We start from the raw sequence: 16,551 nt of genomic DNA on the forward strand, positions 1-16,551 counted from the left end.
TTTGGAACTCTTCCATTGTTCTCAGAATTATGCTGACATTTAAAAATGCTTCGGAACTCTTCCATTGTTATCGGAATACTGATGAAGTTTAAAAATGCTTCGGAAATCTTCCATTGTTCTCGATATTCCGCTGAAGTTTAGAAATGCTTCGGAATTCTTCCATTGTTCTCGGAATTCCGCTGAAGTTTAAATATGCTTCGGAACTCTGCCATTGTTATCGGATTTCTGCTGACATTTAAAAATGCTTCGGAACTCTTCCATTGTTCTCGGAATCCCGCTGAAGTTTAGTAATGCTTCGGAACTCTTCCATTGTTCTCGGAATTCTGCTGACATTTAAAAATGCTTCGGAACTCTTCCATTGTTCTCGGAATTCTGCTGAAGTTTAAAAATGCTTCGGAACTCTTCCATTGTTTTTGGAATTCTACTGAAGTTTAAATATGCTTCAGAACTCTTCCATTGTTATCGGAATTCTACTGACATTTAAAAATGCTTCGGAACTTTTCCATTGTTCGCAGAATTCTGCTGACTTTAGAAACGCTTCGGAACGCTTCCATTGTTCTCGGAAATCTACTGAAGTTTAAAAATGCTTCAGAACTCTTCCATTGTTCTCGGAATTCCGCTGAAGTTTAAAAATGCTTCGGAACTCTTTCATTGTTCCCGGAATTCCGCTGAAGTTTATAAAAGCTTCGGAACTCTTCCATTGTTCTCGGAATTCCGTGAAGTTTAAAAATGCTTCGGAACACTTCCATTGTTCGCAGAATTTATCTGAAGTTTAAAAATGCTTCCGAACTCTTCCATTGTTCTTGGAATTCCGTGAAGTTTAAAAATGCTTCAGAACTCTTCCATTGTTCTCAGAATTCTGCTGATGTTTAAAAATGCTTTGGAACTCTTCCATTGTTCTCAGAATTCTGCTGACGTTTAAAAATGCTTCGGAACTCTTCTGTTGTTCTCGGAATCCCTTTGATGTTTAAAAATGCTTCGGAATTCTTCCATTGTTCTGGGAATTCCGCTGAAGTTTAAAAATGCTTCGGAACTCTTCCAATATTCTCGGAATTCTGCTGAAATTTAAAAATGCTTCGGATCCCTTCCATTGCTCTCGGAATTCCGCTGAAGTTTAAAAATGCTTCGGAACTCTTCCATTGTTCTCGGAATTCCGCTGGAGATTAAAAATGCTTCGGAACTCTTCCATTGTTCTCGGAATTATGCTGAAGATTAAAAATGCTTCGGAACTCTTCCATTGTTCTCGGAATTTCGCTTAAGTTTAAAAATGCTTCGGAACTCTTCCATTGTTCTCAGAATTCCGCTGAAGTTTAAAAATGCTTTGGATTTCTTCCCTTGTTCTCGAAATTCCACTGACGTTTAAAAGTGCTTCGGAACACTTCCATTGTTCGCAGAATTTCTCTGAAGTTTAAAAATGCTTTAGAACTTTTCCATTGTTCTCTGAATTCCGTGAAGTTTAAAAATGCTTTGGAAATCTTCCATTGTTCTCAGAATTATGCTGACATTTAAAAATGCTTCGGAACTCTTCCATTGTTATCGGAATACTGATGAAGTTTAAAAATGCTTCGGAAATCTTCCATTGTTCTCGATATTCCGCTGAAGTTTTGAAATGCTTCGGAATTCTTCCATTGTTCTCGGAATTCCGCTGAAGTTTAAATATGCTTCGGAACTCTGCCATTGTTATCGGATTTCTGCTGACATTTAAAAATGCTTCGGAACTCTTCCATTGTTCTCGGAATTCTGCTGAAGTTTAAAAATGCTTCGGAACTCTTCCATTGTTTTTGGAATTCTACTGAAGTTTAAATATGCTTCAGAACTCTTCCATTGTTATCGGAATTCTACTGACATTTAAAAATGCTTCGGAACTTTTCCATTGTTCGCAGAATTCTGCTGACTTTAGAAACGCTTCGGAACGCTTCCATTGTTCTCGGAAATCTACTGAAGTTTAAAAATGCTTCAGAACTCTTCCATTGTTCTCGGAATTCCGCTGAAGTTTAAAAATGCTTCGGAACTCTTTCATTGTTCCCGGAATTCCGCTGAAGTTTATAAAAGCTTCGGAACTCTTCCATTGTTCTCGGAATTCCGTGAAGTTTAAAAATGCTTCGGAACACTTCCATTGTTCGCAGAATTTATCTGAAGTTTAAAAATGCTTCCGAACTCTTCCATTGTTCTTGGAATTCCGTGAAGTTTAAAAATGCTTCAGAACTCTTCCATTGTTCTCAGAATTCTGCTGATGTTTAAAAATGCTTTGGAACTCTTCCATTGTTCTCAGAATTCTGCTGACGTTTAAAAATGCTTCGGAACTCTTCTGTTGTTCTCGGAATCCCTTTGATGTTTAAAAATGCTTCGGAATTCTTCCATTGTTCTGGGAATTCCGCTGAAGTTTAAAAATGCTTCGGAACTCTTCCAATATTCTCGGAATTCTGCTGAAATTTAAAAATGCTTCGGATCCCTTCCATTGCTCTCGGAATTCCGCTGAAGTTTAAAAATGCTTCGGAACTCTTCCATTGTTCTCGGAATTCCGCTGGAGATTAAAAATGCTTCGGAACTCTTCCATTGTTCTCGGAATTATGCTGAAGATTAAAAATGCTTCGGAACTCTTCCATTGTTCTCGGAATTTCGCTTAAGTTTAAAAATGCTTCGGAACTCTTCCATTGTTCTCAGAATTCCGCTGAAGTTTAAAAATGCTTTGGATTTCTTCCCTTGTTCTCGAAATTCCACTGACGTTTAAAAGTGCTTCGGAACACTTCCATTGTTCGCAGAATTTCTCTGAAGTTTAAAAATGCTTTAGAACTTTTCCATTGTTCTCTGAATTCCGTGAAGTTTAAAAATGCTTTGGAAATCTTCCATTGTTCTCAGAATTATGCTGACATTTAAAAATGCTTCGGAACTCTTCCATTGTTATCGGAATACTGATGAAGTTTAAAAATGCTTCGGAAATCTTCCATTGTTCTCGATATTCCGCTGAAGTTTTGAAATGCTTCGGAATTCTTCCATTGTTCTCGGAATTCCGCTGAAGTTTAAATATGCTTCGGAACTCTGCCATTGTTATCGGATTTCTGCTGACATTTAAAAATGCTTCGGAACTCTTCCATTGTTCTCGGAATCCCGCTGAAGTTTAGTAATGCTTTGGAACTCTTCCATTGTTCTCGGAATTCTGCTGACATTTAAAAATGCTTCGGAACTCTTCCATTGTTCTCGGAATTCTGCTGAAGTTTAAAAATGCTTCGGAACTCTTCCATTGTTTTTGGAATTCTACTGAAGTTTAAATATGCTTCAGAACTCTTCCATTGTTATCGGAATTCTACTGACATTTAAAAATGCTTCGGAACTTTTCCATTGTTCGCAGAATTCTGCTGACTTTAGAAACGCTTCGGAACGCTTCCATTGTTCTCGGAAATCTACTGAAGTTTAAAAATGCTTCAGAACTCTTCCATTGTTCTCGGAATTCCGCTGAAGTTTAAAAATGCTTCGGAACTCTTTCATTGTTCCCGGAATTCCGCTGAAGTTTATAAAAGCTTCGGAACTCTTCCATTGTTCTCGGAATTCCGTGAAGTTTAAAAATGCTTCGGAACACTTCCATTGTTTGCAGAATTTCTCTGAAGTTTAAAAATGCTTCGGAACTCTGCCATTGTTATCGGATTTCTGCTGACATTTAAAAATGCTTCTGAACTCTTCCATTGTTCTCGGAATTCTGCTGAAGTTTAGAAATGCTTCGGAACTCTTCCATTGTTCTCGGAATTCTGCTGACATTTAAAAATGCTTTGGAACTCTTCTGTTGTTCTTGGAATTCTGCTGAAGTTTAAAAATGCTTCGGATCTCTTCCATTGTGTTTGGAATTCTACCGAAGTTTAAATATGCTTCGGAACTCTTCCATTGTTATCGGAATTCTACTGACATTTAAATATGCTTCGGAACTCTTCCATTGTTCTCGGAATTCCGCTGAAGTTTAAAAATGCTTCGGAACTCTTCCATTGTTCTCGGAATTCTGCTGACATTTAAAAATGCTTCGGAACTCTTCCATTGTTCGCAGAATTCTGCTGACGCTTAAAAATGCTTCGGAACTCTTCCATTGTTCTCGGAATCCCTTAGATGTTTAAAAATGCTTTGGAATTCTTTCATTGTTCTCGGAATTCCGCTGAAGTTTAAAAATGCTTTGGAACTCTTCCATTATTCTCGGAATTCCGCTGAAATTTAAAAATGCTTCGGAACTCTTCCATTGTTCTCAGAATTCTTCTGAAGTTTAAAAATGCTTTGTAACACTTCCATTGTTTTTGGTATTCTACTGAAGTTTAAAAATGCTTCGCAACTCTTCCATTGTTCTCGGAATTCCGCTGAAGTTTAAAAATGCTTCGGAACTCATCCATTGTTCCCGGAATTCCGCTGAAGTTTATAAATGCTTCGGAACTCTTCCATTGTTCTCGGAATTCCGCTGAAGTTTAAAAATGCTTTGGAACACTTCCATTGTTCGCAGAATTTATCTGAAGTTTAAAAATGCTTCCGAACTCTTCCATTGTTCTCGGAATTCCGTGAAGCTTAAAAATGCTTCAGAACTCTTCCATTGTTCTCAAAATTCTGCTGATGTTTAAAAATGCTTTGGAACTCTTCCATTGTTCTCAGAATTCTGCTGACGTTTAAAAATGCTTCGGAACTCTTCTGTTGTTCTCGGAATCCCTTTGAAGTTTAAAAATGCTTCGGAACTCTTCCAATATTCTCGGAATTCTGCTGAAATTTAAAAATGTTTCGGAACCCTTCCATTGTTCTCGGAATTCCGCTGAAGTTTAAAAATGCTTCGGAACTCTTCCATTGTTCTCGGAATTCCGCTGAAGTTTAAAAATGCTTCGGAACTCTTCCATTGTTCCCGGATGTCCGTAGAAGTTTAAAAATGCTTCGTAATTCTTCCATTGTTCTCGGAATTCCGCTGAAGTTTAAAAATGCTTCGGAACTCTTCCATTGTTTTTAGAATTCTGCTAACATTTAAAAATGCTTCAGAACACTTCCATTGTTCTCAGAATTCTGCTGATGTTTAAAAATGCTTTGGAACTCTTCCATTGTTCTCGGAATTCTACTGAAGCTTAAAAATGATTCGGAACTCTTCCATTGTTCTCGGAATTATGCTGAAGTTTAAAAATTCTTCGGAACTCTTCCATTGTTCTCGGAATTTCGCTGAAGTTTAAAAATGCTTCGGAACTCTTCCATTGTTCTCAGAATTATGCTGAAGATTAAAAATGCTTCGGAACACTTCCATTGTTCTCGGAATTTCGCTTAAGTTTAAAAATGCTTCGGAACTCTTCCATTGTTCTCAGAATTCCGCTGAAGTTTAAAAATGCTTTGGATTTCTTCCCTTGTTCTCGAAATTCCACTGACGTTTAAAATTGCTTCGGAACACTTCCATTGTTCGCAGAATTTCTCTGAAGTTTAAAAATGCTTTAGAACTTTTCCATTGTTCTCTGAATTCCGTGAAGTTTAAAAATACTTCGCAACTCTTCCATTGTTCTCAGAATTATGCTGACATTTAAAAATGCTTCGGAACTCTTCCATTGTTTTCGGTATTCCGCTGATGTTTAGAAATGCTTCGGAACTCTTACATTGTTCTCGGAATTCCGCTGAAGTTTAGAAATGCTTCGGAACTCTTCCATTGTTCTCGGAATTCTGCTGAAGTTTAGAAATGCTTCGGAACTCTTCCATTGTTCTCGGAATTCTGCTGACATTTAAAAATGCTTCGGAACTCTTCCATTGTTCTCGGAATTCTGCTGAAGTTTAAAAATGCTTCGGAACTCTTCCATTGTATTTGGAATTCTACTGAAGTTTAAATATGCTTCAGAACTCTTCCATTGTTATCAGAATTCTACTGACATTTAAAAATGCTTTGGAACTCTTCCATTGTTCTCGGAATTCCGCTGAAGTTTAAAAATGCTTCAGAACTCTTCCATTGATCTCGGAATTCTGCTGATATTTAAAAATGCTTCGGAACTCTTCCATTGTTCTCAGAATTCTGCTGAAGTTTAAAAATGCTTCGGAACTCTTCCATTGTTTTTGGAATTCCACTGAAGTTTAAAAATGCTTCGGAACTCTTCCATTGTTCTCGGAATTTCACTGAAGTTTAAAAATGCTTTGGAACTCTTCCATTGTTCTCGGAATTCTGCTGAAGTTTAAAAATGCTTCTGAACTCTTCCATTGTTCCCAGAATTCCGCTGAAGTTTAAAAATGCTTTGGAACTCTTTCATTGTTCTCGGAATTCCGCTGAAATTTAAAAATGCTTCGGAACTCTTCCATTGTTCTCGGAATCCTGCTGATGTTTAAAAATGCTTCGGAACTCTTCTATTGTTCTCAGAATTCTGCTGACTTTTAAAAATGCTTCGGAAGTCTTCCATTGTTCTGGGAATCCCTTTGATGTTTAAAAATGCTTCGGAATTTCTCCATTGTTCTCGGAATTCCGCTGAAATTTAAAAATGCTTCGGAACTCTTTTATTCTTCTCGGAATACTGCTGAAGTTTAAAAATGCTTCTGAACTCTTCCATTGTTCCCAGAATTCCGCTTAAGTTTAAAAATGCTTCGGAAATCTTCCATTGTTCTCGGAATTCCGCTGAAATTTAAAAATGCTTCGGAACTCTTCCATTGTTCTCGGAATTCTGCTGAAGTTTAAAAATGCTTTGGAACTCTTCCATTGTTTTTGGAATTCTACTGAAGTTTAAATATGCTTCAGAACTCTTCCATTGTTCTCGGAATTATGCTGAAGTTTAAAAATGCTTCGGAACTCTTCCATTGCTCTCGGAAGTTCGCTGAAGTTTAAAAATGCTTTGGATTTCTTCCCTTGTTCTCGAAATTCCACTGACGTTTAAAAGTGCTTCGGAACACTTCCATTGTTCGCAGAATTTCTCTGAAGTTTAAAAATGCTTTAGAACTTTTCCATTGTTCTCTGAATTCCGTGAAGTTTAACAATGCTTTGGAACTCTTCCATAGTTCTCAGAATTATGCTGACATTTAAAAATGCTTCGGAACTCTTCCATTGTTATCGGAATACTGATGAAGTTTAAAAATGCTTCGGAAATATTCCATTGTTCTCGATATTCCGCTGAAGTTTAGAAATGCTTCGGAATTCTTCCATTGTTCTCGGAATTCCGCTGAAGTTTAAATATGCTTCGGAACTCTGCCATTGTTATCGGATTTCTGCTGACATTTAAAAATGCTTCGGAACTCTTCCATTGTTCTCGGAATCCCGCTGAAGTTTAGTAATGCTTCGGAACTCTTCCATTGTTCTCGGAATTCTGCTGACATTTAAAAATGCTTCGGAACTCTTCCATTGTTCTCGGAATTCTGCTGAAGTTTAAAAATGCTTCGGAACTCTTCCATTGTTTTTGGAATTCTACTGAAGTTTAAATATGCTTCAGAACTCTTCCATTGTTATCGGAATTCTACTGACATTTAAAAATGCTTCGGAACTTTTCCATTGTTCGCAGAATTCTGCTGACTTTAGAAACGCTTCGGAACGCTTCCATTGTTCTCGGAAATCTACTGAAGTTTAAAAATGCTTCAGAACTCTTCCATTGTTCTCGGAATTCCGCTGAAGTTTATAAATGCTTCGGAACTCTTCCATTGTTCTCGGAATCCCTTTGATGTTTAAAAATGCTTTGGAATTCTTTCATTGTTCTCGGAATTCCGCTGAAGTTTAAAAATGCTTTGGAACTCTTCCATTATTCTCGGAATTCCGCTGAAATTTAAAAATGCTTCGGAACTCTTCCATTGTTCTCAGAATTCTTCTGAAGTTTAAAAATGCTTTGTAACACTTCCATTGTTTTTGGTATTCTACTGAAGTTTAAAAATGCTTCGCAACTCTTCCATTGTTCTCGGAATTCCGCTGAAGTTTAAAAATGCTTCGGAACTCATCCATTGTTCCCGGAATTCCGCTGAAGTTTATAAATGCTTCGGAACTCTTCCATTGTTCTCGGAATTCCGCTGAAGTTTAAAAATGCTTTGGAACACTTCCATTGTTCGCAGAATTTATCTGAAGTTTAAAAATGCTTCCGAACTCTTCCATTGTTCTCGGAATTCCGTGAAGCTTAAAAATGCTTCAGAACTCTTCCATTGTTCTCAAAATTCTGCTGATGTTTAAAAATGCTTTGGAACTCTTCCATTGTTCTCAGAATTCTGCTGACGTTTAAAAATGCTTCGGAACTCTTCTGTTGTTCTCGGAATCCCTTTGAAGTTTAAAAATGCTTCGGAACTCTTCCAATATTCTCGGAATTCTGCTGAAATTTAAAAATGTTTCGGAACCCTTCCATTGTTCTCGGAATTCCGCTGAAGTTTAAAAATGCTTCGGAACTCTTCCATTGTTCTCGGAATTCCGCTGAAGTTTAAAAATGCTTCGGAACTCTTCCATTGTTCCCGGATGTCCGTAGAAGTTTAAAAATGCTTCGTAATTCTTCCATTGTTCTCGGAATTCCGCTGAAGTTTAAAAATGCTTCGGAACTCTTCCATTGTTTTTAGAATTCTGCTAACATTTAAAAATGCTTCAGAACACTTCCATTGTTCTCAGAATTCTGCTGATGTTTAAAAATGCTTTGGAACTCTTCCATTGTTCTCGGAATTCTACTGAAGCTTAAAAATGATTCGGAACTCTTCCATTGTTCTCGGAATTATGCTGAAGTTTAAAAATTCTTCGGAACTCTTCCATTGTTCTCGGAATTTCGCTGAAGTTTAAAAATGCTTCGGAACTCTTCCATTGTTCTCAGAATTATGCTGAAGATTAAAAATGCTTCGGAACACTTCCATTGTTCTCGGAATTTCGCTTAAGTTTAAAAATGCTTCGGAACTCTTCCATTGTTCTCAGAATTCCGCTGAAGTTTAAAAATGCTTTGGATTTCTTCCCTTGTTCTCGAAATTCCACTGACGTTTAAAATTGCTTCGGAACACTTCCATTGTTCGCAGAATTTCTCTGAAGTTTAAAAATGCTTTAGAACTTTTCCATTGTTCTCTGAATTCCGTGAAGTTTAAAAATACTTCGCAACTCTTCCATTGTTCTCAGAATTATGCTGACATTTAAAAATGCTTCGGAACTCTTCCATTGTTTTCGGTATTCCGCTGATGTTTAGAAATGCTTCGGAACTCTTACATTGTTCTCGGAATTCCGCTGAAGTTTAGAAATGCTTCGGAACTCTTCCATTGTTCTCGGAATTCTGCTGAAGTTTAGAAATGCTTCGGAACTCTTCCATTGTATTTGGAATTCTACTGAAGTTTAAATATGTTTCAGAACTCTTCCATTGTTATCAGAATTCTACTGACATTTAAAAATGCTTTGGAACTCTTCCATTGTTCTCGGAATTCCGCTGAAGTTTAAAAATGCTTCAGAACTCTTCCATTGATCTCGGAATTCTGCTGATATTTAAAAATGCTTCGGAACTCTTCCATTGTTCTCAGAATTCTGCTGAAGTTTAAAAATGCTTCGGAACTCTTCCATTGTTTTTGGAATTCCACTGAAGTTTAAAAATGCTTCGGAACTCTTCCATTGTTCTCGGAATTTCACTGAAGTTTAAAAATGCTTTGGAACTCTTCCATTGTTCTCGGAATTCTGCTGAAGTTTAAAAATGCTTCTGAACTCTTCCATTGTTCCCAGAATTCCGCTGAAGTTTAAAAATGCTTTGGAACTCTTTCATTGTTCTTGGAATTCCGCTGAAATTTAAAAATGCTTCGGAACTCTTCCATTGTTCTCGGAATCCTGCTGATGTTTAAAAATGCTTCGGAACTCTTCTATTGTTCTCAGAATTCTGCTGACTTTTAAAAATGCTTCGGAAGTCTTCCATTGTTCTGGGAATCCCTTTGATGTTTAAAAATGCTTCGGAATTTCTCCATTGTTCTCGGAATTCCGCTGAAATTTAAAAATGCTTCGGAACTCTTTTATTCTTCTCGGAATACTGCTGAAGTTTAAAAATGCTTCTGAACTCTTCCATTGTTCCCAGAATTCCGCTTAAGTTTAAAAATGCTTCGGAAATCTTCCATTGTTCTCGGAATTCCGCTGAAATTTAAAAATGCTTCGGAACTCTTCCATTGTTCTCGGAATTCTGCTGAAGTTTAAAAATGCTTTGGAACTCTTCCATTGTTTTTGGAATTCTACTGAAGTTTAAATATGCTTCAGAACTCTTCCATTGTTCTCGGAATTATGCTGAAGTTTAAAAATGCTTCGGAACTCTTCCATTGCTCTCGGAAGTTCGCTGAAGTTTAAAAATGCTTTGGATTTCTTCCCTTGTTCTCGAAATTCCACTGACGTTTAAAAGTGCTTCGGAACACTTCCATTGTTCGCAGAATTTCTCTGAAGTTTAAAAAGGCTTTAGAACTTTTCCATTGTTCTCTGAATTCCGTGAAGTTTAACAATGCTTTGGAACTCTTCCATTGTTCTCAGAATTATGCTGACATTTAAAAATGCTTCGGAACTCTTCCATTGTTATCGGAATACTGATGAAGTTTAAAAATGCTTCGGAAATATTCCATTGTTCTCGATATTCCGCTGAAGTTTAGAAATGCTTCGGAATTCTTCCATTGTTCTCGGAATTCCGCTGAAGTTTAAATATGCTTCGGAACTCTGCCATTGTTATCGGATTTCTGCTGACATTTAAAAATGCTTCGGAACTCTTCCATTGTTCTCGGAATCCCGCTGAAGTTTAGTAATGCTTCGGAACTCTTCCATTGTTCTCGGAATTCTGCTGACATTTAAAAATGCTTCGGAACTCTTCCATTGTTCTCGGAATTCTGCTGAAGTTTAAAAATGCTTCGGAACTCTTCCATTGTTTTTGGAATTCTACTGAAGTTTAAATATGCTTCAGAACTCTTCCATTGTTATCGGAATTCTACTGACATTTAAAAATGCTTCGGAACTTTTCCATTGTTCGCAGAATTCTGCTGACTTTAGAAACGCTTCGGAACGCTTCCATTGTTCTCGGAAATCTACTGAAGTTTAAAAATGCTTCAGAACTCTTCCATTGCTCTCGGAATTCCGCTGAAGTTTAAAAATGCTTCGGAACTCTTTCATTGTTCCCGGATTTCCGCTGAAGTTTATAAATGCTTCGGAACTCTTCCATTGTTCTCGGAATTCCGTGAAGTTTAAAAATGCTTTGGAACACTTCCATTGTTTGCAGAATTTCTCTGAAGTTTAAAAATGCTTCGGAACTCTGCCATTGTTATCGGATTTCTGCTGACATTTAAAAATGCTTCTGAACTCTTCCATTGTTCTCGGAATTCTGCTGAAGTTTAGAAATGCTTCGGAACTCTTCCATTGTTCTCGGAATTCTGCTGACATTTAAAAATGCTTTGGAACTCTTCTGTTGTTCTTGGAATTCTGCTGAAGTTTAAAAATGCTTCGGATCTCTTCCATTGTGTTTGGAATTCTACCGAAGTTTAAATATGCTTCGGAACTCTTCCATTGTTATCGGAATTCTACTGACATTTAAATATGCTTCGGAACTCTTCCATTGTTCTCGGAATTCCGCTGAAGTTTAAAAATGCTTCGGAACTCTTCCATTGTTCTCGGAATTCTGCTGACATTTAAAAATGCTTCGGAACTCTTCCATTGTTCGCAGAATTCTGCTGACGCTTAAAAATGCTTCGGAACTCTTCCATTGTTCTCGGAATCCCTTTGATGTTTAAAAATGCTTTGGAATTCTTTCATTGTTCTCGGAATTCCGCTGAAGTTTAAAAATGCTTTGGAACTCTTCCATTATTCTCGGAATTCCGCTGAAATTTAAAAATGCTTCGTAACTCTTCCATTGTTCTCAGAATTCTTCTGAAGTTTAAAAATGCTTTGTAACACTTCCATTGTTTTTGGTATTCTACTGAAGTTTAAAAATGCTTCGCAACTCTTCCATTGTTCTCGGAATTCCGCTGAAGTTTAAAAATGCTTCGGAACTCATCCATTGTTCCCGGAATTCCGCTGAAGTTTATAAATGCTTCGGAACTCTTCCATTGTTCTCGGAATTCCGCTGAAGTTTAAAAATGCTTTGGAACACTTCCATTGTTTGCAGAATTTCTCTGAAGTTTAAAAATGCTTCGGAACTCTGCCATTGTTATCGGATTTCTGCTGACATTTAAGAATGCTTCTGAACTCTTCCATTGTTCTCGGAATTCTGCTGATGTTAGAAATGCTTCGGAACTCTTCCATTGTTCTCGGAATTCTACTGAAGATTAAAAATGCTTCAGAACTCTTCCATTGTTCTCGGAATTCCGCTGAAGTTTAAAAATGCTTCGGAACTCTTGCATTGTTTTTGGAATTCTACTGAAGTTTAAAAATGCTTCGGAACTCTTCCATTGTTTTCGGAATTTCACTGAAGTTTAAAAATGCTTCGGAACTCTTCCATTGTTCGCAGAATTCTGCTGATGTTAGAAATGCTTCGGAACTCTTCCATTGTTCTCGGAATTCTACTGAAGATTAAAAATGCTTCAGAACTCTTCCATTGTTCTCGGAATTCCGCTGAAGTTTAAAAATGCTTCGGAACTCTTGCATTGTTCCCGGAATTCCGCTGAAGTTTATAAATGCTTCGGAACTCTTCCATTGTTCTCGGAATTCCGTTGAAGTTTAAAAATGCTTCGGAACTCTTCCATTGTTCCCGGATGTCCGTAGAAGTTTAAAAATGCTTCGTAATTCTTCCATTGTTCTCGGAATTCCGCTGAAGTTTAAAAATGCTTCGGAACTCTTCCATTGTTTTTAGAATTCTGCTAACATTTAAAAATGCTTCAGAACACTTCCATTGTTCTCAGTATTCTGCTGATGTTTAAAAATGCTTTGGAACTCTTCCATTGTTCTCGGAATTCTACTGAAGCTTAAAAATGATTCGGAACTCTTCCATTGTTCTCGGAATTATGCTGAAGTTTAAAAATTCTTCGGAACTCTTCCATTGTTCTCGGAATTTCGCTGAAGTTTAAAAATGCTTCGGAACTCTTCCATTGTTCTCAGAATTATGCTGAAGATTAAAAATGCTTCGGAACACTTCCATTGTTCTCGGAATTTCGCTTAAGTTTAAAAATGCTTCGGAACTCTTCCATTGTTCTCAGAATTCCGCTGAAGTTTAAAAATGCTTTGGATTTCTTCCCTTGTTCTCGAAATTCCACTGACGTTTAAAATTGCTTCGGAACACTTCCATTGTTCGCAGAATTTCTCTGAAGTTTAAAAATGCTTTAGAACTTTTCCATTGTTCTCTGAATTCCGTGAAGTTTAAAAATACTTCGCAACTCTTCCATTGTTCTCAGAATTATGCTGACATTTAAAAATGCTTCGGAACTCTTCCATTGTTTTCGGTATTCCGCTGATGTTTAGAAATGCTTCGGAACTCTTACATTGTTCTCGGAATTCCGCTGAAGTTTAGAAATGCTTCGGAACTCTTCCATTGTTCTCGGAATTCTGCTGAAGTTTAGAAATGCTTCGGAACTCTTCCATTGTTCTCGGAATTCTGCTGACATTTAAAAATGCTTCGGAACTCTTCCATTGTTCTCGGAATTCTGCTGAAGTTTAAAAATGCTTCGGAACTCTTCCATTGTATTTGGAATTCTACTGAAGTTTAAATATGCTTCAGAACTCTTCCATTGTTATCAGAATTCTACTGACATTTAAAAATGCTTTGGAACTCTTCCATTGTTCACGGAATTCCGCTGAAGTTTAAAAATGCTTCAGAACTCTTCCATTGATCTCGGAATTCTGCTGATATTTAAAAATGCTTCGGAACTCTTCCATTGTTCTCAGAATTCTGCTGATGTTTAAAAATGCTTCGGAACTCTTCTATTGTTCTCAGAATTCTGCTGACTTTTAAAAATGCTTCGGAAGTCTTCCATTGTTCTGGGAATCCCTTTGATGTTTAAAAATGCTTCGGAATTTCTCCATTGTTCTCGGAATTCCGCTGAAATTTAAAAATGCTTCGGAACTCTTTTATTCTTCTCGGAATACTGCTGAAGTTTAAAAATGCTTCTGAACTCTTCCATTGTTCCCAGAATTCCGCTTAAGTTTAAAAATGCTTCGGAAATCTTCCATTGTTCTCGGAATTCCGCTGAAATTTAAAAATGCTTCGGAACTCTTCCATTGTTCTCGGAATTCTGCTGAAGTTTAAAAATGCTTTGGAACTCTTCCATTGTTTTTGGAATTCTACTGAAGTTTAAATATGCTTCAGAACTCTTCCATTGTTCTCGGAATTCTGCTGAAGTTTAAAAATGCTTCGGAACTCTTCCATTGTTTTTGGAATTCTACTGAAGTTTAAATATGCTTCGGAACTCTTCCATTGTTATCGGAATACTGATGAAGTTTAAAAATGCTTCGGAAATATTCCATTGTTCTCGATATTCCGCTGAAGTTTAGAAATGCTTCGGAATTCTTCCATTGTTCTCGGAATTCCGCTGAAGTTTAAATATGCTTCGGAACTCTGCCATTGTTATCGGATTTCTGCTGACATTTAAAAATGCTTCGGAACTCTTCCATTGTTCTCGGAATCCCGCTGAAGTTTAGTAATGCTTCGGAACTCTTCCATTGTTCTCGGAATTCTGCTGACATTTAAAAATGCTTCGGAACTCTTCCATTGTTCTCGGAATTCTGCTGAAGTTTAAAAATGCTTCGGAACTCTTCCATTGTTTTTGGAATTCTACTGAAGTTTAAATATGCTTCAGAACTCTTCCATTGTTATCGGAATTCTACTGACATTTAAAAATGCTTCGGAACTTTTCCATTGTTCGCAGAATTCTGCTGACTTTAGAAACGCTTCAGAACGCTTCCATTGTTCTCGGAAATCTACTGAAGTTTAAAAATGCTTCAGAACTCTTCCATTGTTCTCGGAATTCCGCTGAAGTTTAAAAATGCTTCGGAACTCTTTCATTGTTCCCGGATTTCCGCTGAAGTTTATAAATGCTTCGGAACTCTTCCATTGTTCTCGGAATTCCGTGAAGTTTAAAAATGCTTTGGAACACTTCCATTGTTTGCAGAATTTCTCTGAAGTTTAAAAATGCTTCGGAACTCTTCCATTGTATTTGGAATTCTACTGAAGTTTAAATATGCTTCAGAACTCTTCCATTGTTATCAGAATTCTACTGACATTTAAAAATGCTTTGGAACTCTTCCATTGTTCTCGGAATTCCGCTGAAGTTTAAAAATGCTTCAGAACTCTTCCATTGATCTCGGAATTCTGCTGATATTTAAAAATGCTTCGGAACTCTTCCATTGTTCTCAGAATTCTGCTGAAGTTTAAAAATGCTTCGGAACTCTTCCATTGTTTTTGGAATTCCACTGAAGTTTAAAAATGCTTTGGAACTCTTTCATTGTTCTCGGAGTTCCGCTGAAATTTAAAAATGCTTCGGAACTCTTCCATTGTTCTCGGAATCCTGCTGATGTTTAAAAATGCTTCGGAACTCTTCTATTGTTCTCAGAATTCTGCTGACTTTTAAAAATGCTTCGGAAGTCTTCCATTGTTCTGGGAATCCCTTTGATGTTTAAAAATGCTTCGGAATTTCTCCATTGTTCTCGGAATTCCGCTGAAATTTAAAAATGCTTCGGAACTCTTTTATTCTTCTCGGAATACTGCTGAAGTTTAAAAATGCTTCTGAACTCTTCCATTGTTCCCAGAATTCCGCTTAAGTTTAAAAATGCTTCGGAAATCTTCCATTGTTCTCGGAATTCCGCTGAAATTTAAAAATGCTTCGGAACTCTTCCATTGTTCTCGGAATTCTGCTGAAGTTTAAAAATGCTTTGGAACTCTTCCATTGTTTTTGGAATTCTACTGAAGTTTAAATATGCTTCAGAACTCTTCCATTGTTCTCGGAATTATGCTGAAGTTTAAAAATGCTTCGGAACTCTTCCATTGCTCTCGGAAGTTCGCTGAAGTTTAAAAATGCTTTGGATTTCTTCCCTTGTTCTCGAAATTCCACTGACGTTTAAAAGTGCTTCGGAACACTTCCATTGTTCGCAGAATTTCTCTGAAGTTTAAAAATGCTTTAGAACTTTTCCATTGTTCTCTGAATTCCGTGAAGTTTAACAATGCTTTGGAACTCTTCCATTGTTCTCAGAATTATGCTGACATTTAAAAATGCTTCGGAACTCTTCCATTGTTATCGGAATACTGATGAAGTTTAAAAATGCTTCGGAAATATTCCATTGTTCTCGATATTCCGCTGAAGTTTAGAAATGCTTCGGAATTCTTCCATTGTTCTCGGAATTCCGCTGAAGTTTAAATATGCTTCGGAACTCTGCCATTGTTATCGGATTTCTGCTGACATTTAAAAATGCTTCGGAACTCTTCCATTGTTCTCGGAATCCCGCTGAAGTTTAGTAATGCTTCGGAACTCTTCCATTGTTCTCGGAATTCTGCTGACATTTAAAAATGCTTCGGAACTCTTCCATTGTTCTCGGAATTCTGCTGAAGTTTAAAAATGCTTCGGAACTCTTCCATTGTTTTTGGAATTCTACTGAAGTTTAAATATGCTTCAGAACTCTTCCATTGTTATCGGAATTCTACTGACATTTAAAAATGCTTCGGAACTTTTCCATTGTTCGCAGAATTCTGCTGACTTTAGAAACGCTTCGGAACGCTTCCA

The sequence above is a fragment of the Phyllobates terribilis genome, unplaced genomic scaffold, assembly GCF_046119375.1.
Source record: "Phyllobates terribilis strain yellow unplaced genomic scaffold, ASM4611937v1 Scaffold_13__5_contigs__length_258822181, whole genome shotgun sequence".
Lineage (NCBI taxonomy): Eukaryota > Metazoa > Chordata > Amphibia > Anura > Dendrobatidae > Phyllobates > Phyllobates terribilis.